Genomic DNA, 21225 nt, shown 5'->3' on the forward strand with positions numbered 1-21225 from the left:
CTGGAAGTCCGAGATCCCACTGGTGATCTGTGGCGCGCAAATGAGCATGACTCGTTCTAAAATCTTCCCGAACACTGGGAGGAGCGTAATCGGACGGTAGGCCTTCGGGTCAGTGAGAGGCTTATCATTACCCTTCGGGATGACGATAAGCCTGCCATCCTTCCACACATCAGGGAAAACCCCCTCTTCCACACAGGCGGCGAACACCCTGTGGAACTCCACGGATGCCGCCCACCACACTTGCTTAACGATTCGCGCTGTGATCCCGTCGATCCCGGGCGCGGTATTCGGCAGTGATTTTATGATTCCCCACAGACCATCGGCGGACGGCGGCGAAGCAGGTGTTCCAGAGGGAATGAGCGCTGCCGCAATCCGGACTTGCCTGTGATACTCTGAATCTGAAGACAAGTTGTCGTCAGGACACAGAGCGTAAAGCAGGCTGTCCGCGGCCTCAGCAACCCCCCCCGGAAATCCCTCAGCGTATCGGACCCCATTGACGACGTTTGATGGCGGACGGAACCTGCCGCTGGCGACCCTGTATGCTTGACCATACGGGTCGGCGTTGCCAGATTCCGCCGCTCGCATGTGGTACGCGTCCTGCTCCGCCACCATCAGTTGCCGGTATCTGCGCCGCTCTGCAAGGAATTCCTCTCGTACTTGCGCTAATCGCACACTCGCTGCATTCTTCTTCCGCTCTGCCTGCCATTTCCTGCGCAATTTGGCTACTAACCTCCTCTGCCTGTCCAGTCCCGGCGACCACCACTCGTACCCGTAGAACTCACGGCTTGCCTTAACACCAAGACACTCGTGCGATGTTCGCACAACGATCTCAGTGAAGGCGCTTGCTAGTGCCGATGCTGGTCTGTGGGACGGTAGGTAGCCCATGCGGGCACCCACCGTCGCGCGAAATCGAGGCCAGTCCACCCCACTTACCCGAAACCTCGGCGGCTCCCCTACCATCGGCTCAGCGCACTCTTCGACTCGTGAGCGCAGTGGTGTCAGTGTATACGTGATGAGGCGGTGGTCGCTCGACGACACGCCCACATGCACCCGCCAGTCATTTATGTGAGCGCTTCTAGTGGAGAGGGTAACGTCAATGTTAGACTCACCGTTTGGACCGCTGTATGTGAAGGGTTGGCCTTCCCTGTTGTTCACGATGATGTCACGGGACCCAATCATTTCCTCCATTGATTTGCGGCGATGCTCCGCTTCGGCGCCCCTCCCCACCAGATGCCGTCGTGGGCTATGCCATAGCGGCGAGTGGGCATTGACGTCTGCCCCGACAAAGATCCGTCGACCTTCTTCTGCTGCTTGCAGGCTATCCATGACTCTCTCCAGGTGGCAAAGGTGTCCGTCTATGGGGTGTGAGTACTGGAAGTATGCGGAGACAACCGCACACTCCCAGTTACCCACCCGCACAGCGGCGACTGCGCAGTGCTCGTTGGACAAGTGCGGCAAGGCCGCCACACTAAACCGCCGCGATGACACGTATATGGCCGCCATGGCCGAGCTCCCGCTTTGTATTAAGGCCAGCTCTGGCTGCGCCTGGGAGTATTGTTCTTGTACAAGAACAACATCCAGGCGCTGCTCTCTGGCAATGGCCGGCAATTCCTGAGTGGCAAGTCTTGAGCCGTTTAAGTTGAGTTGCCCGATCCTGAGCTCAGCCATAATTTGTGCTTGCGACGGCCCTTTCCTCGGCGTAGCGGCGCGCTGGACATGCTCTTGACGCCGTAGTGTGAGTGGCGGCGTCCGTGCGGCCAAACTTGTGGCAAGTCGCGCACTGGGCTGTAGGCGCCTGGCATTCTGCTTTCTGGTGCCCAGTGGCACCGCACTTGCCGCAGGTCGCCGCTGTGGCCCGGCAGTATTTTTCCGGGTGGCCGTATTGCTGACACTTGTTGCAGCATGTCACCTGGACGTGGTCCAGGGCTTCCACCGACTGCCACCCGATATACAGGTGGCCTTTGTTGACCAGTACATCACGCAAGGCGGGCGAGCACTCTATGACGACGGTGGTGGATCCAGCTCTGCGCCCTCGGCGCTTATACACTTTCCCCTCCTTAGCGACCCTCTCGAGCGACCATTCTGAAGAGGCCCGCAGATTCTGATCGTATAGGGCCGCGAGGACGTCGTTTTCTGCTGGATCCCCGTCGAGGTCTCTCAGGCAGACTCTAGGCGACCTCCTTGTAGGTTCCGTGACACGCAGCGTGGGTGGGACTGCGTTCCGCAGCCTTTCGGCCGCCAAAGGTGAGGTGGTCTGGACGACCACCCCTGCGTTTCCCACCTTGCGGACCCTTGCCACCTGGACGTTTATTTCCGCTGGCTTAATAGACCTCTTAAGCTCAGCCTTGGTTTCTTCCGCGGTCTTGATCTTTCCAGTCTGGTCTCCAGCCGGGTAAAATGCCAGGACAGGTCCACCCTGTCGGATGGGGACCGGTTCAGTCTTCCTGCCCAATCGTAGGGCCGAGGAATAGGAGACTGGTGCTGTCAGGGGAGCGTCTGCAGCGGGAGCCCCTGGTTTAACCTTATGTTGAGCCTCCTTTAATTGTGCCTCTCTCAGTTTGGCCTGCAGCAGCTGTGTCTCCATTTCGCTCAAGCGCAGGGTGAGCGCAGCGACCACCGCGAGGATTTCCTGGGCGCTGCTAGCAATCGTGTTTGTTGCCTCCTTGTTTAACCTTGAGGTATGGCCCGTAACAGCGGCCATCACCTGCTCCAGCTGACTGTGCACCCGGTCAAGCAGCTCCGCCTTGCTGGCCGAAGCCAGCGATTTAGAAGGGGCGTCATCATCGTCCGTCTCAGGCTCCGTAGTTTCTGGGTCCGGTCGTTCCCTGGGGTGACCCACATGCAGGCCCGCAAGGGGTGGCGCATGGGTCCGCGGCGACGCAGGCGCTGCAGCAGGAAGTGGTGGCGTCACGGTACGAGCCGGGCGACACAAACGAACAGCGTCCAGTGCCCGCCCTCGCTCTTCCGGAGAAGTCAAGGGGCGCTTGACGCCAGTCTTCCGCGCTGGTAATGGGGCATGGTGGGCACGCGGGCTCTTCTTCTTCTGGTGAGCAGCCGGGGTGAAGAAGTCTGACCCACTATCGTCTTCGCTTCGCGCCGATGCAAAACCCGAAGGAGGGGTCCGGGCCAGCGATGTCCGTGGCGCAAAGGGAGAGGCGGCCTGAGCCGCCTCTTCAGGGTCCATGATGGAGAACTCTAAGTGCGGGGCAGAGTTCGTGTATTGATCTTGCAAAAATCAGAAGTCCAGGTACACGTAACCGAACACGTGAAGACTGTGTGCAGTACGCGTAACGGTCCTATCCACTCTAGGACCCGACCGACTCAAGTCGGTCCGACCTACAGCAGTCTGTGCCCCACCGAGTGACAACTGACAGCTGTCGAGTGGCAGGTGTCAGCTATCAAAGTCAATGTGACAACGTCACTTGCCAAGCGCCGCAGCTTGACAGCTGTCGAGTGGCAGCCGTCAACTGTCAACGCGTCAATGTCACTTGCCTCGTGTACTTCCTAACCTACAAAACCACGTGCTCGCATGTGCGAAACACGTGGTGGCCTATTCTAACCTAAATCTAACCTACTCTAGTACACGGGAATGCCCTAAAAGAAACCTAATTAAAACAGCACAAATAAACACAAGTAAATAAAAGAGTAAACGTCTTTCCACAGTCTAAGAACGTGTGTGTAATTATTCTAAACTAACCTAACTTAACTAATGGAGTCCTGTCTCGTAATCCCTGCGCTCCCGAGGGATGAACGTCCAACCAGGGGGTAGGCGGCGTAATCACAGGCACACTAAGCACTTTCACTTTCACGTAATATTAAAATATCCGAGGAAATGAATTTTAAGAGATCAAAAATTCGCGGAGCTCGCGCAAACACGTCCGTTCGCCGCGAGGGACAGCGGGCATCTCCTAGACAAAAAAAGAAGTAGATAGGGACAACAACCCACCACCTCCCATGGCCCCACCGACTTCGCAGTCATTCGGGCCGAATCAGTGGGAGGGCGGGCCCGGTACTTGCTCTTCGCGTGTTCCCGGGCCGCCTTCTTGACTCCCTACAAATTCTTTACTCTTCGTCCTTGTCCCTTATTTCGCTTTCTCCCCCTTCTGGGGCAGCTACATCACCACCTAGGAGATACCCCTCGTCCCCCGCGGACCCGTCACTGGCACCAATGCGCTCCGAGTCACGTCGCCTCTTATGCCACCGGTGCGCGAACTCCCGCAGCCGATGAAAGTTTGCCTCCGAGGAAACGAGGTCCATGTAGTAGACGGGCCCCGCCTCCGCGCGCTCGATTCCGCCTAGCATCTCGAGCCGTAAGTCCTCGTAGAGAGGACATTCCCACAGAACGTGGTGTCTGTCCTCATCCCCATAGCCGCAATCGCACACAGGACTCTCACATAACGTCATTCCGTGCAGACGCGCCCGGAAACAACCGTGCCCGATGAGGATCTGTGAGGTCTCGTAGTCCGGTTCGACCCAGGAAGCCCTGAGTCTGCCGGCCACGTCCGGGAAAAAGCACCGCAACTCGCCACCCCAGACCTCCGAGGACCACCGTTCCTGCCACATCTCATTCACTTCTGCCCCGATTTCTCGCCTTCGCCTGCTCCACTCCCGTTTGGGCACGGACTGGCGCGCCTTATCGAGCCTAGCAGCACGGATCACCTCCAGATCGGCAGGCAGCACCCCCGCGAGCACCGCCAGAGCGGCGGAGCTCGCAGAACGGTACGCCTTTGTCAGCAGGACGAGAGAGGACCTCTGCTTCCTGATGAGCGTCGTCCGCACGACGTGCAGCTCTGCCCTTTCCGCCCAACACGCAGCGGCGTATGTCACCGTGGCCACAAAGGTTCCGTGGTAAAGGATGCGCAGCGCAGGATACCGGATGCCCCAGGAAGACGTCGAGACTCTCGACATCTTGCCGAAGCATCGCGCCGCGCGCTCCCCGATCGACAACGCATGCCGCGCGAAGGAGAGACTTGAGTCGATCGTGACGCCCAGCACGACGGCCTCCGACACGGCCCTGATGGAGTTACCCCCCAGCTTGATGACCGGGGGCCGCTTCCCCAGCTTGCCCTTGAACGTCATAGTTTGCGACTTGTTAGGAGCGAAACTGAGCCGGTTACGACGGCCCCAGTCCTCAATCTGCCGGATAGACTCGGACGCTGCGGACTCTATCGCTCTGCGAGTATCCGCCGCGATCAGCACCGTGACGTCGTCCGCGTACGCGATGACCTTGACCCCCCCCGGTAGCGGCAACCGAAGCAAGTCATCCAGAAGGACATTCCACAATGTAGGACCCAGCACTGATCCCTGCGGGCACCCCATAGTGGAGGTTTTCCACTGCACCTGGCTTCCGACGAACAAACCGACACGCCGGTTCGCAAAGTAGCTGGCCAGCATGCCGTATACATTCGGCGGACAGCCTCCCCTTTTAGATTTGAGCAGGATCATGGGCCACCAGGCGTTGTCAAAGGCGCCCGAGATATCCAGGAAAATGGCCTGTACGTAATTCGACTCAGTAGATTTTGCAGCGCTGAGAACCGCTTGCAGCGCCGTGACGGTCGACTTACCCGGAGAGAATCCGTGCTGGAAGTCCGAGATCCCACTGGTGATCTGTGGCGCGCAAATGAGCATTACTCGTTCTAAAATCTTCCCGAACACTGGGAGGAGCGTAATCGGACGGTAGGCCTTCGGGTCAGTGAGAGGCTTATCATTACCCTTCGGGATGACGATAAGCCTGCCATCCTTCCACACATCAGGGAAAACCCCCTCTTCCACACAGGCGGCGAACACCCTGTGGAACTCCACGGATGCCGCCCACCACACTTGCTTAACGATTCGCGCTGTGATCCCGTCGATCCCGGGCGCGGTATTCGGCAGTGATTTTATGATTCCCCACAGACCATCGGCGGACGGCGGCGAAGCAGGTGTTCCAGAGGGAATGAGCGCTGCCGCAATCCGGACTTGCCTGTGATACTCTGAATCTGAAGACAAGTTGTCGTCAGGACACAGAGCGTAAAGCAGGCTGTCCGCGGCCTCAGCAACCCCCCCCGGAAATCCCTCAGCGTATCGGACCCCATTGACGACGTTTGATGGCGGACGGAACCTGCCGCTGGCGACCCTGTATGCTTGACCATACGGGTCGGCGTTGCCAGATTCCGCCGCTCGCATGTGGTACGCGTCCTGCTCCGCCACCATCAGTTGCCGGTATCTGCGCCGCTCTGCAAGGAATTCCTCTCGTACTTGCGCTAATCGCACACTCGCTGCATTCTTCTTCCGCTCTGCCTGCCATTTCCTGCGCAATTTGGCTACTAACCTCCTCTGCCTGTCCAGTCCCGGCGACCACCACTCGTACCCGTAGAACTCACGGCTTGCCTTAACACCAAGACACTCGTGCGATGTTCGCACAACGATCTCAGTGAAGGCGCTTGCTAGTGCCGATGCTGGTCTGTGGGACGGTAGGTAGCCCATGCGGGCACCCACCGTCGCGCGAAATCGAGGCCAGTCCACCCCACTTACCCGAAACCTCGGCGGCTCCCCTACCATCGGCTCAGCGCACTCTTCGACTCGTGAGCGCAGTGGTGTCAGTGTATACGTGATGAGGCGGTGGTCGCTCGACGACACGCCCACATGCACCCGCCAGTCATTTATGTGAGCGCTTCTAGTGGAGAGGGTAACGTCAATGTTAGACTCACCGTTTGGACCGCTGTATGTGAAGGGTTGGCCTTCCTTGTTGTTCACGATGATGTCACGGGACCCAATCATTTCCTCCATTGATTTGCGGCGATGCTCCGCTTCGGCGCCCCTCCCCACTAGATGCCGTCGTGGGCTATGCCATAGCGGCGAGTGGGCATTGACGTCTGCCCCGACAAAGATCCGTCGACCTTCTTCTGCTGCTTGCAGGCTATCCATGACTCTCTCCAGGTGGCAAAGGTGTCCGTCTATGGGGTGTGAGTACTGGAAGTATGCGGAGACAACCGCACACTCCCAGTTACCCACCCGCACAGCGGCGACTGCGCAGTGCTCGTTGGACAAGTGCGGCAAGGCCGCCACACTAAACCGCCGCGATGACACGTATATGGCCGCCATGGCCGAGCTCCCGCTTTGTATTAAGGCCAGCTCTGGCTGCGCCTGGGAGTATTGTTCTTGTACAAGAACAACATCCAGGCGCTGCTCTCTGGCAATGGCCGGCAATTCCTGAGTGGCAAGTCTTGAGCCGTTTAGGTTGAGTTGCCCGATCCTGAGCTCAGCCATAATTTGTGCTTGCGACGGCCCTTTCCTCGGCGTAGCGGCGCGCTGGACATGCTCTTGACGCCGTAGTGTGAGTGGCGGCGTCCGTGCGGCCAAACTTGTGGCAAGTCGCGCACTGGGCTGTAGGCGCCTGGCATTCTGCTTTCTGGTGCCCAGTGGCACCGCACTTGCCGCAGGTCGCCGCTGTGGCCCGGCAGTATTTTTCCGGGTGGCCGTATTGCTGACACTTGTTGCAGCATGTCACCTGGACGTGGTCCAGGGCTTCCACCGACTGCCACCCGATATACAGGTGGCCTTTGTTGACCAGTACATCACGCAAGGCGGGCGAGCACTCTATGACGACGGTGGTGGATCCAGCTCTGCGCCCTCGGCGCTTATACACTTTCCCCTCCTTAGCGACCCTCTCGAGCGACCATTCTGAAGAGGCCCGCAGATTCTGATCGTATAGGGCCGCGAGGACGTCGTTTTCTGCTGGATCCCCGTCGAGGTCTCTCAGGCAGACTCTAGGCGACCTCCTAGTGGGTTCCGTGACACGCAGCGTGGGTGGGACTGCGTTCCGCAGCCTTTCGGCCGCCAAAGGTGAGGTGGTCTGGACGACCACCCCTGCGTTTCCCACCTTGCGGACCCTTGCCACCTGGACGTTTATTTCCGCCGGCTTAATAGACCTCTTAAGCTCGGCCTTGGTTTCTTCCGCGGTCTTGATCTTTCCCGTCTGGTCTCCAGCCGGGTAAAATGCCAGGACAGGTCCACCCTGTCGGATGGGGACCGGTTCAGCCTTCCTGCCCAATCGTAGGGCCGAGGAATAGGAGACTGGTGCTGTCAGGGGAGCGTCTGCAGCGGGAGCCCCTGGTTTAACCCTATGTTGAGCCTCCTTTAATTGTGCCTCTCTCAGTTTGGCCTGCAGCAGCTGTGTCTCCATTTCGCTCAAGCGCAGGGTGAGCGCAGCGACCACCGCGAGGATTTCCTGGGCGCTGCTAGCAATCGTATTTGTTGCCTCCTTGTTTAACCTTGAGGTGTGGCCGGTTACAGCGGCCATCACCTGCTCCAGCTGGCTGTGCACCCGGTCAAGCAGCTCCGCCTTGCTGGCCGAAGCCAGCGATTTAGAAGGGGCGTCATCATCGTCCGTCTCGGGCTCCGTAGTTTCTGGGTCCGGTCGTTCCCTGGGGTGACCCACATGCAGGCCCGCAAGGGGTGGCGCATGGGTCCGCGGCGACGCAGGCGCTGCAGCAGGAAGTGGTGGCGTCACGGTACGAGCCGGGCGACACAAACGAACAGCGTCCAGTGCCCGCCCTCGCTCTTCCGGAGAAGTCAAGGGGCGCTTGACGCCAGTCTTCCGCGCTGGTAATGGGGCATGGTGGGCACGCGGGCTCTTCTTCTTCTGGTGAGCAGCCGGGGTGAAGAAGTCTGACCCACTATCGTCTTCGCTTCGCGCCGATGCAAAACCCGAAGGAGGGGTCCGGGCCAGCGATGTCCGTGGCGCAAAGGGAGAGGCGGCCTGAGCCGCCTCTTCGGGGTTCATGATGGAGAACTCCAAGTCCGGGGCAGAGTTCGTGTATTGATCTTGCAAAAAATCAACAAAGTCCAGGTACACGTAACCTATCCGCTCTAGGACCCGACCGACTCAAGTCGGTCCGACCTACAGCAGTCTGTGCCCCACCGAGTGACAACTGACAGCTGTCAAGTGGCAGGTGTCAGCTATCAAAGTCAATGTGACAACGTCACTTGCCAAGCGCCACCACTGAGTGACAGCTGACAGCTGTCGAGTGGCAGCCGTCAACTGTCAAAGCGTCAATGTCACTTGCCTCGTGTACTTTCTAACCTACAAAACCACGTGCTCGCATGTGCGAAACACGTGGTGGCCTATTCTAACCTAAATCTAACCTACTCTAGTACACGGGAATGCCCTAAAAGAAACCTAATTAAAACAGCACAAATAAATACAAGTTAATAAAAGAGTAAACGTCTTTCCACTGTCTAAGAACGTATGCGTAAAATTATTCTAAACTAACCTAACTTAACTAATGGAGTCCTGTCTCGTAATCCCTGCGCTCCCGAGGGATGAACGTCCAACCAGGGGGTAGGCGGCGTTATCACAGGCACACTAAGCACTTTCACTTTCACGTAATATTAAAATATCCGAGGAAATGAATTTTAAGAGATCGAAAATTCGCGGAGCTCGCGCAAACACGTCCGTTCGCCGCGAGGGACAGCGGGCATCTCGTTAATCCATTCATGCGCGTCACTAATTAGATGACGAGGCATTTGGCTACCTTAAGAGAGTCATAGTTACTCCCGCCGTTTACCCGCGCTTGCTTGAATCTCTTCACGTTGACATTCAGAGCACTGGGCAGAAATCACATTGCGTCAACACCCGCGAGGGCCATCGCAATGCTTTGTTTTAATTAGACAGTCGGATTCCCCTTGTCCGTGCCAGTTCTGAGCTGACCGTTGAACGGCGGTCGTACAGAACCGCGCCGGTCGCGCACGAGACGAAACCGACGCGGCCCTACGGCTAGGAAGATCCGCGGAAGGCCGGAACGCGGGTCCGGATTCCGCCCGAGCGCCCCGAGAGACGCACGAGCATCGACCAGGCCCGGCACCGGCCGCATCCGCTTCCCGTCCAAACCCGACACGCCCCGGTCCTCAGAGCCAATCCTTATTCCGAAGTTACGGATCCAATTTGCCGACTTCCCTTACCTACATTATTCTATCGACTAGAGGCTCTTCACCTTGGAGACCTGCTGCGGATATGGGTACGAACCGGCGCGACATCTCCACGTACATCCCTCACCTGAATTTTCAAGGTCCGCAGAGAGTATCCGGACACCGCCGCAAATGCGGTGCTCTTCGCGTTCCGAACCATATCTCCCTTCTATAGGATTCCATGGAACTCGAACGCTCAGGCAGAAAAGAAAACTCTTCCCGGACCCCTCGGCGGCGTCTTCAGGCCACTTTGGGTTACCCCGTCGAACGCTCGCTTTGAAACGAGGGAACGATTGTTGAAACGGTTCCGCTGCCGGGTTCCGGAATAGGAACCGGATTCCCTTTCGCTCAACGGGCGTTGTTTGTCACAAAAGAAAACACGCCGCATCGACATAAGATCTCTCCTTGAGCTTAGGATCGACTGACTCGCGAGCAACTACTGTTCACGCGAAACCCTTCTCCACGTCAGTCCTCCAGGGCCTCGCTGGAGTATTTGCTACTACCACCAAGATCTGCACCGACGGAGGCTCCAAGCGGGCTCACGCCCAGACCCTTCTGCGCTCTCCGCCGCGCACGTCCTACTCGTTACGGCATAATGACGCGCGTCCGAGGAGCGCGCGTCCCACTTGCCCGTAACGGTATTGTATAGGCAAAACGCTTCAGCGCCATCCATTTTCAGGGCTGGTTGCTTCGGCAGGTGAGTCGTTGCACACTCCTTAGCGGATTCCGACTTCCATGGCCACCGTCCTGCTGTCATGAGCGACCAACGCCTTTCATGGTGTCCCATGAGCGTTTTTTAGGCGCCTTAACACTACGTTTGGTTCATCCCACAGCGCCAGTTCTGCTTACCAAAATTGGCCCACTTGGCACCGTCATCAGATCTCCGGCTTCATCGTTCGAGTAAGCCGGAGCTCTCACCCATTTAAAGTTTGAGAATAGGTTGAGGTCGTTTCGGCCCCAATGCCTCTAATCATTCGCTTTACCGGATGGGACTGTCGCTGTCGACGCCAGCTATCCTGAGGGAAACTTCGGACGGAACCAGCTACTAGATGGTTCGATTAGTCTTTCGCCCCTATACCCAGTTCCGACGATCGATTTGCACGTCAGAATCGCTACGGTCCTCCATCAGGGTTTCCCCTGACTTCGACCTGACCAGGCATAGTTCACCATCTTTCGGGTCCCAGCATCTGTGCTCGGAGCGCGCCTGCATTCACGGATTGGAAACGAGACGCCTCGGGAGTGCGGGAGGCCGACCGGGACCGGCACTCCATCCTCCCTACGTTCACTTTCGTTGCGCCTTTCAGTTTTGTGACAAAGACAACTCAATGACTCGCACACATGCTAGACTCCTTGGTCCGTGTTTCAAGACGGGTCCTGCGAGTGCCCGAAAATGACTCATCGCAGACTGAGACGCGCACGGTCCGAGACGTCACGGCTGCGACAGCAGCGGCGCCGCGTCGCGGTCCGCGCTCAGGCAGGACCGCGACCTTCAGTGTGTACGGCGCGAGCTTGCGTCGGGCCGGACGCGCGCGAGGCGCGTGCGCGGTTCACTTCTATACCGTCCGACAGCCGGCCGGCCACCGTCGCGGTCCAGCGGAGGGCGCGAGCCCGCCGCTGGGCGAATCGGACGGCGCTCAAGCCGACGTCGAACGGGTCGCGATGCATTACTGAGAGAGAAGTGCACGACGCCGACGGTACTGGACGGACGCGACCCGTGCCGCGCCGCGGCACCCGCGAGGGGGCACGCGCGCGACATCGAGGCGCGCGCCCGCGCGCCGTCGGATGTCGATGAATCTCTCCGTTCGTTCATTCGAGTTTCGCAGGTTTACCCCTGAACGGTTTCACGTACTCTTGAACTCTCTCTTCAAAGTTCTTTTCAACTTTCCCTCACGGTACTTGTTCGCTATCGGTCTCGCGGTAATATTTAGCCTTAGATGGAGTTTACCACCCACTTAGGGCTGCACTCTCAAGCAACCCGACTCTGAGGAGCGTCCCTCTCGCCGCCTCGCTCCGTCGCTACGGGCCTGGCACCCTCTACGGGAAAGCGGCCCCGTTCAAGACGAACTTTGACGGGAGCGGCGACGGCGAGATAGCGGAACCTCCCGAACACCACATCTCCCGCGACCGTTAAAGCCGCGCGATTCAGTGCTGGGCTGATTCGCGTTCGCTCGCCGCTACTGACGAAATCCTGGTTAGTTTCTTTTCCTCCGCTTACTAATATGCTTAAATTCGGCGGGTGATCCTCCCTGATCTGAGGCCAACGATAAAAGTGGAGGCAGACGCGATATCCGTCGGCTCGACGGCGCCGTTCGCGCACGCGAGCGCGCTCCCCCGCCGCGAGGCGAGAGGGGCGCGCCGCGAGAGCGCACGGCGCCGCCGCGCGAGTCCGGACGTCGAGTCCGCCTACGCGTGCGCGTCAGCGGCACGCACGTACACGTGCGCGCGTACGTCGCCACAGATTCACCGTAAACGGAAGGGTCGGTGGGACGAGCGCGCACGGACGCACGCACACGCACACACGTGTGATATTTTTGAGCGGACCTGCGGAGCGCGTGCGCCGCCGCCGATCGAGAGACACTCTCGTCGAACGGCGCACGCACGCACTGCACCGGACGCGCCACGTGTCGCACTGTGTGGACAGTGTGGTGTGTGTATTTATGCAGCCGGCCCTCAGACAGGAGTGGTCCTGGATGTTTCTCCACGGACCGAAATGTACGTTCGAAATGTCGATGTTCAAATGTGTCCTGCAGTTCACACTATGACGCGCAGTTAACTGCGTTCTTCATCGACCCGCGAGCCAAGTGATCCACCGTCCAGGGTAATGGTTTTCGTTTTCTCGTTTTTTGTTGTGCACATGCGTTGTCGTTTTGTTGGGTGGTACGAGTGAGCGAGTGAGTGAGTGAGTGAGTGAGTGAGTGAGTGAGTGAGTGAGTGAGTGAGTGAGGTTAGATCGGTGCGTCTCTGACAACACGAGCACGCGCAAACGCAAACATGTGCGTACGCGGTACGTTAATGATCCTTCCGCAGGTTCCCCTACGGAAACCTTGTTACGACTTTTACTTCCTCTAAATGATCAAGTTTGGTCAACTTCCCAGCAACGCCGACGGCCGTGAAGCCACCGCGTGTCGGTCCGAAGACCTCACTAAATCATTCAATCGGTAGTAGCGACGGGCGGTGTGTACAAAGGGCAGGGACTTAATCATCGCGGGCTTATGACCCGCGATTACTAGGAATTCCTCGTTTATGGGGGATAATTGCAAACCCCAATCCCCAGCACGAAGGAGTTTCAACGGGTTGCCCGGGCCTCTAGGCCAGGGAGAACATGCTGATTCCTTCAGTGTAGCGCGCGTGCGGCCCAGGACATCTAAGGGCATCACAGACCTGTTATTGCTCAATCTCGTGCGCCTCGAAGACGCCGGTCCCTCTAAGAAGAACTTTAATACGCCGCCAGTGAGTTGCGCGACCGGAGTCGCGCACACCTAAATGACGACGCCTATTTAGCAGGCTAGAGTCTCGTTCGTTACCGGAATTAACCAGACAAATCGCTCCACCAACTAAGAACGGCCATGCACCACCACCCACCGAATCAAGAAAGAGCTGTTAATCTGTCAATCCTTCCGGTGTCCGGGCCTGGTGAGATTTCCCGTGTTGAGTCAAATTAAGCCGCAGGCTCCACTCCTGGTGGTGCCCTTCCGTCAATTCCTTTAAGTTTCAGCTTTGCAACCATACTCCCCCCGGAGTCCAAAATCTTTGGTTTCCCGGAAGCTGCCCGCCGAGCCATTGTAGTAACGTCGGCGGATCGCTAGATGACATATTTACGGTTAGAACTAGGGCGGTATCTAATCGCCTTCGAACCTCTAACTTTCGTTCTTGATTGATGAAAACACCTTTGGCAAATGCTTTCGCTGATGTTCGTCTTGCGACGATCCAAGAATTTCACCTCTAACGTCGCAATACGAATGCCCCCAGTTATCCCTATTAATCATTACCTCGGAGTTCTGAAAACCAACAAAATAGAACCGAGATCATATTCTATTATTCCATGCACGAAATATTCAAGCGGCATTTTGAGCCCGCTTTGAGCACTCTAATTTGTTCAAAGTAAAATTGTCGGCCCATCTCGACACTCAACGAAGAGCACCGCGATAGGATTTTGATATTGAACCGTCGCGTTAACGACGGCTCACCGACGATATGCTCCGCAGACGTGTCAGTATCACCGCGGATGCGGTGCACCGACAGCGCGGCGCACAAATGCAACTACGAGCTTTTTAACCGCAACAATTTTAGTATACGCTATTGGAGCTGGAATTACCGCGGCTGCTGGCACCAGACTTGCCCTCCAATTGTTCCTCGTTAAAATATTTAAAGTGTACTCATTCCGATTACGAGGCCTCGTAAGAGTCCCGTATCGTTATTTTTCGTCACTACCTCCCCGTGCCGGGAGTGGGTAATTTGCGCGCCTGCTGCCTTCCTTGGATGTGGTAGCCGTTTCTCAGGCTCCCTCTCCGGAATCGAACCCTGATTCCCCGTTACCCGTGACAACCATGGTAGTCGCAGAAACTACCATCGAAAGTTGATAAGGCAGACATTTGAAAGATGCGTCGCCGGTACTGGACCGTGCGATCGGCAAAAGTTATCCAGATTCATCAAAATTAACGACTTCGGACGCGAGGCCCTCCGTCGATTGGTTTTGATCTAATAAAAGCACTCGTCCCATCACTGGTCAGAGTTCTGATTGCATGTATTAGCTCTAGAATTACCACAGTTATCCAAGTAACCGAGTAAGATCTAAGGAACCAAAACTGATATATTGAGCCATTCGCGGTATCGCCTTAATACGGCTTGCACTGAGACATGCATGGCTTAATCTTTGAGACAAGCATATAACTACTGGCAGGATCAACCAGGGAGCAGATATTGATATTATTATCTAAGCTCTCTTCCCCCCGCCACACGACCCACAAACACACACCCACACTTCGTCCCCAACCCGGAAGCTCGACGGACACACGTCGCACGCGACAGGCGGGGGAGTGGGTGGTGGTGTGCGTGCGTGGCAGAGGGCCTCTGAAGCACGTGATCGCGCCACGGCTCCGGCGAACGGAGCGCGGCGCGGTGCCCGACATTGTGCAAGAAGAGCGTACACGACGCAATCTCACAGGACACGTCCTCCGACCGCACAGAAAAGTATGCCATTAGACACTCTCGCAGTGCTGTCGTCGGGTCCCAAAGAAACTTGAACGTTCTATGAACGAGACGTACATACCACACACGGCGCTCCACTGCTAGAGTGAAGCCGTAAGTGTTTTAACAGTGACTCTGCGGAAAACCACACGTGGGTCGTCGCCCGGAGTGTGAGAGACCGTCATCCAGACTCTCTGATTGCTCAATCAAGTTGGGAGTACACATTGTTCCAGGGCGACACACGATGCCGCCCCGCACACAGTAAATCAAGCTACCGACACCGTGGTTTGTGAATTTCTCGCCGTACGACGATTATACATACTACACGGGGTGTGGAAAAGCGTCAAACGCGATTCCGTCGGTTGCAACGCCGTTGTTTTTTTTTTTTTTGAACGTACGCGCGCGCACGCACCACGTTGTACATTCGTATATATACATACGTACACACACATATAAATTAATATATTAACATGTACGTACGTACACGTATATATTCAATTCAAACGTATCGCAAAAACACGATAACGCGCGCACACGCACAACACGCGCCGTGTCACGTCGACACCCGAGAAGAAAAGCGAGCGCCACCAGACTCTCACACAATCACCTCAAACGTCGACGCGCCACGACCCTGTCATAGTAGTAAACGCGCTGACGGCGCAATCTGTGTACATGTGTATGTGTTATTTTGAACGAATCAAAAAATCGAGCCGTTCGTTTATTGTGTGTCCCGAAAACGGGCCGGAAAAACATTTTCGACTACGAAAATGACTCGGAGGGGGGGGGGGGGGGGGGGGGGCGGCGGTCGCCGCCGCCGCGGTTTGGGGGGGTTTTGGCGGATGGGGAGGTGTTTCGTGAACAACTTTTTCTACACTTTCTACTCGACTAGTTGTTGTTGTTGTTGTTGTTGTTGTTGTTGTTGTTGTTGTTGTTGTTGTTTAGGGTATTTACATTTTTAACCGACTTCAAAAAAAAAAGGAGGAGGTTAAGGTTAACCCAAGTGTTCTTAGTTAGGTGAAATGAAAAAATAAAAAAAAAAACCAACAACACTACCTGTGAGACGCTATATAGAGTCGAAGTGAAAAAAAACTTTTTTTTTTTTTTTTTACTATTGCAACATGTTATTGTAACGTGCAACCAACAAATATATCTATCGTAACTGAAAAGGTGTGAAATAAATAAATTAATTAAACAAATAAAAAAACCCGACTGCATAAATTATACAAAAACTGAAAAGAAAATAACAAGCTCAGTCCACGTGTGTAGAAAGCAATTAGAAAATTAGAAAATTAGAAAACAGTCGGGACCTATTATTATATTGAATAGAATGATGTTCGTCTACATTTTTTTACAGGTCCCGACTGTTTAAATAATTTATTTATTTACACTGTACGATATGTGAAAGCATGAAATCTAATTTTATGCAACTGGTTACGAAAATAATGAAATTAAATTATCATAATAGTACAGCGGTGTATATCGTAGTATTTAACAAATTAACAAAACTTAACATTAGTTAGTGATAATAATTTAATAGGTTTAACCTTGGTAAGCACAATATTGAACGATTCACCACTATAGTTAAAAACGAAAAAATATGTGAAAAAAAAATCAAGAGCTTTTCAAAGTTTGTATTTTAATTTTTTAATAAAACATGACACTGGATTGGCACCGCCTTCAAACTGATCAGAAGGTAGCATATGGGTAAGATGTTATTTTTATTTTTAAATTTTTAGTGTTAGCACACCTAATGAGTGTGAACACAAATAGAAACGTTATTTTCTTATAATAAGTATCTAAGTCCTATAATCCCAATTTTAATTTTATTTAATTTTACCTTAACTCATATACAAAATTTCACTGCCCCTTTATCCACACGTAATATGAATATTGAGAAAAACGTGAATGGTGACTGTCCCCCGTCTTCATCACCAGACCCCCTATGCAGTCACAATCCATATGGTTCATCAAGTCCAAACACAAGGTAGCTACTGTGAACCGTCGAGGAGTTCCCTTAACTCCCCTTCATCTTCGTCACCAGACCCCTAATACAGTCACAACCTATCCAAGGTGGAAAGTTCTCATCAACACAAAATTATCAAGTCAAAACATAAGGTAGCTACTGTGAACCGTCGAGGAGTTCCCTTAACTGCCAACAAATAAATCAAGCCCAAACAAAAGGTACTGGTCTGTGTTTCGGCTCCATCATCAGACCAACTCCAGACCTTCATAAAATTGTAGTGGTTTAAAATACCTTATGAAAACACTAACAAACGCACTCACTAGCCGTCGTTACGATTTTCGAAAGTTCCCCTCAATTTCTCCAGGATGCCATCATCATCATCATGATCCTGACATGAAAAAAAATGGGACCACCCTGAAATCAAACCCTTCAAAACAAACAAAAAAAGAATTTTCAAAATCGGTCCACAAATGACGGAATTATCGCTGGACGTACATAAAAAAAAAAAAAAAAAAATAGCTGCCGCCATATTAAGCAAGTTGCCACTAAATGTAATCTAAATAAAGAAAGTCGGTTCAACGTTACAACACTTATAACTCGAGATCAGCTGATCAGCAGCTCGAGATTTTCATGGTTTTTGATTGAAAAAAAAACACAACAACTTAATTTTGTTAATGATTGACCTATAAACGTGGGTTCAGAAATTAATTTTGTGTAAATTAAAGTTTCAATTTCCGAAAACAATTTCTAAGATTTATGCTATTAGGTTAACGAATGCGTATGATTTTTCCAAGATAAATAATATTTACATATGTGTAAATGAAGTTCTTATAAACTACATTTAAATTGAATTTCCCGCGCATTAATCAACGTCAAAGTATTATCTGTGGTGGCAGCACTTTTTTATTCTATGTTTAGTTTATAATTCATCTGTCAGAAAATTCTCGAAGTTATTTTGTACAAGTGAAGCGTTAACGATTTTATTGGAAATAATTCTATTGTAAAAGAATATTTGAAGCAATAGCTTTTAATGTTGTTTCTCTTTACAGGTTTGTAATTATTAGTTGTTTGTACCGTAAAAATAAGTTGTATTTGCAAGAATGACTTGATGTTCAAAACAAATAAATTTCTCTTTACAGAGCAACAACTTTACTTTTGTTTCAATAAGCAGTAATCAGCATATTACAAAACAACATTATTTATAGCTGTTGTAAACTATGGAGAAGTTAAAGTTCGAATTTGTTGTGAAAACTGGTGAAGATCCGAAGACAAATGTCATCTGCATAACCTCAATTATGGACGCCGACAAAAACAGGTTTTTAATTCCGGTAAAATTACAACCGGTAAAACTGCATACTGAGTTGATTAAAACTCAAACTTTTCAAAAAGTAAAGGCTACACTGCAAAAAAGACATGAAGAAAGACAAGTATGGATTTCATTAACACCAGAATTACGCGATACATATGCGGATGAAGATGGAAATATGCAGTTCAACGGATATTTACTAGAGGAGAGTACATCTAAAATTCAACAGGTTTCAACGAATGAAATGTCAACAGAAACTCTTACTAAAATCCTGGAAAGTTTTGCTGAATCAAACAAAGAGTCAAAGCAGTCTAGTTTAAAAAAGTTATCTGAAAAATTTGTAATAGAAAAATTCACAAAAAAAACATCAAGTGTAACACAGTGGATGGATATCTTCGAAGCTGAATGTAATCGTTTAGGTATAAAGGATAGTATTGAAAAGATACAAGTGTTTCGGTTATTTTTAGAGGATTCTTGTCAAGATTGGTATAATTCTATGCTTATAAAATATACAATCAATTCAGAATGGGATAATTGGAAAATTAAATTTTGTAAAACATATGAGGACAAAGGCTGGTCACCAATAAGGTATGCTTTTTTATTTAAATACAGGCAGGGTACATTACTGGAATATGCTTTAAAGAAAGAAAGGCTTTTGTTAGAGGTAAATAAATCTCTTGATACACGTACTTTAATAGATTTAATTGTAATTGGGTTACTTAATTTCATAGCAGATGAAATTGACAGAAATGCATTGAAAGATACTGAGGATTTATTTAGTAGTATCCGGGGCCTAGAACATTTAAGGGATAAAAAGATAGTGGGTAAAAAAGTAGTAGAATGGGAAAATAAGACAAAAGAAAAAAACTTAAATAGCTTGCATGACAAACGACCATGCAGAATCTGTGAAAAAGAAAAGAGAGGGACTCGATATCATTCGGAATCTGTATGTTGGTTTAAAAATAAAGTTGATGATCACTCTAAAAAAGAGCTAATTAGAAGTGTTAATAATTCTGAATTAGAAATGAGTTTAAATGAAATAGATCCAAAAAACTAATTATTCCACCATTAATCAAAACTAAGTTAATTATAAATGATTCCATAGAAACGCTCGGGGTTTATGATTCAGGATCAAATGTAAGCATAATTAATTCGAAATTATTATCCTTAAAAGACAAGCCCAACAACATGAATAGTAATCGAGCAAATTTAAAAACGATTAATGGTGTAAAAAAATCTATGGGAATAGTAACGTTAAAAATAAAGATTTTTGAAATAGAAAAAAAAATGAATATTTTTGTTATAGACAAACAAAATTTTGATTATGATTTTTTAATTGGATTGGATTGCATAAAATCTTTTCAACTGATTCAAAATGAAAACTTAGAGATCACACAAAAACTAGGCAAAGAAATAACACAAAATAATGAAAATATACCTGGTTTTACAGTTAAAAATATTGAAAACAAACACAGTTTCATTGATGATAATAATGTTAAAGAATTAACAGTGAAACATAATTTCCATATGAGTGATAAGTTTAAGGTTAACTTTAATGAACACATAGAAGTAACAAACTTCAACATTACAGTAAATCATTTAGACAGTCAGCAACAAAAAAAAATAGGTGAACTAATAAGCAAATATAACTCCCTATTTGCAAAAGATAAATATGATGTAGGCTCAGTGAAAGGCTATGAGGCACATATTGATTTATTAGTAGATACATATTGTAGCAAAAGACCATATCGATGCAATTTTGAAGACAAAAAAGAAATAGAACAGCAAGTTTCAAAATTATTACAAAATAAATTAATTGAAGAATCTTACAGTCCTTTTGCAGCTCCTGTAACTTTAGCCTATAAAAAAGAAGAAGGAAGAAAATGTAGACTATGCATAGATTTCCGTGATTTAAATAAAATAGTGGTTCCTCAGTCGCAACCATTTCCACTTATAGAAGATTTAATGATAAAAACAAGAAATTGTAAATTTTTTTCAACATTGGACATAAATTCTGCTTTCTGGTCTATACCTTTAAAAGTGGAAGACAGAAAAAAAACAGCTTTTGTTACTCAAGAAAATCATTTTCAGTGGACTTGTCTTCCATTTGGTTTAAAGACATCACCTGCAATATTTCAAAGAATACTAAGTAGCATTATTAGAAAACACAAATTATCCAATTTTACAGTAAATTTCATCGATGATATTTTAGTTTTTTCCCAGACATTCACGGAGCACATTAAACACTTATCTTTGCTATTGGAAGCTATTTCAAAAGAAGGTTTTAGATTGAAATTTTCTAAATGTAAATTTGCACAAGACTCTGTAAAATACTTAGGTCACATCATAAAAAATAATACAGTTACTCCACTAAAGGATAATTTAATAGCCATAAAAGATTTTCCTGTTCCAAAAACAAAGAAAAATGTCAGACAGTTTTTAGGCAAAATAAACTTCTATGGAAAATATATACAAAACATATCAATCATATTAGATCCTCTACACAATCTTTTAAGAAAAGACCAAAAATTTATTTGGACAGTAGAGTGTCAAAAATCTTTTGATAAAATAAAAAAACTACTTTGTTTAAAACCTATTTTAGAAATATTTGATCCAGATCTTCCTATTCATATATATACAGACGCTAGTATACAGGGTTTAGGGGCTATTTTAAAACAACCACAGGAAGACGGAGAAGAAAGGCCATGTGCATATTTTTCGAGAAAATTAAATGACAGTCAAAAAAGAAAAAAAGCTATTTATTTAGAATGTTTAGCGATAAAAGAGGCGGTAAAATACTGGCAACATTGGCTAATAGGAA

At 50.4% G+C, this 21225-nt stretch overlaps 2 non-coding genes and 1 pseudogene across 2 annotated transcripts; all 3 read right to left on the reverse strand.

Annotated features, from left to right (window-relative positions):
• Nucleotides 1-9154: 9154 nt before the first annotated feature.
• Nucleotides 9155-12208, reverse strand: LOC128199102 (large subunit ribosomal RNA; annotated as a pseudogene).
• A 404-nt stretch (nucleotides 12209-12612) lies between these two features.
• LOC128199136 (5.8S ribosomal RNA) lies at nucleotides 12613-12769 on the reverse strand. Its single transcript, XR_008251814.1, has one exon. It is a non-coding gene; the product is annotated as a 5.8S ribosomal RNA (ribosomal RNA).
• A 189-nt stretch (nucleotides 12770-12958) lies between these two features.
• On the reverse strand, nucleotides 12959-14861 carry LOC128199034 (small subunit ribosomal RNA). Its single transcript, XR_008251738.1, has one exon. It is a non-coding gene; the product is annotated as a small subunit ribosomal RNA (ribosomal RNA).
• Nucleotides 14862-21225: the final 6364 nt, after the last annotated feature.

Source organism: Bicyclus anynana, chromosome 18 (genome assembly GCF_947172395.1).
Source record: "Bicyclus anynana chromosome 18, ilBicAnyn1.1, whole genome shotgun sequence".
NCBI classification, from domain to species: Eukaryota; Metazoa; Arthropoda; class Insecta; order Lepidoptera; family Nymphalidae; genus Bicyclus; species Bicyclus anynana.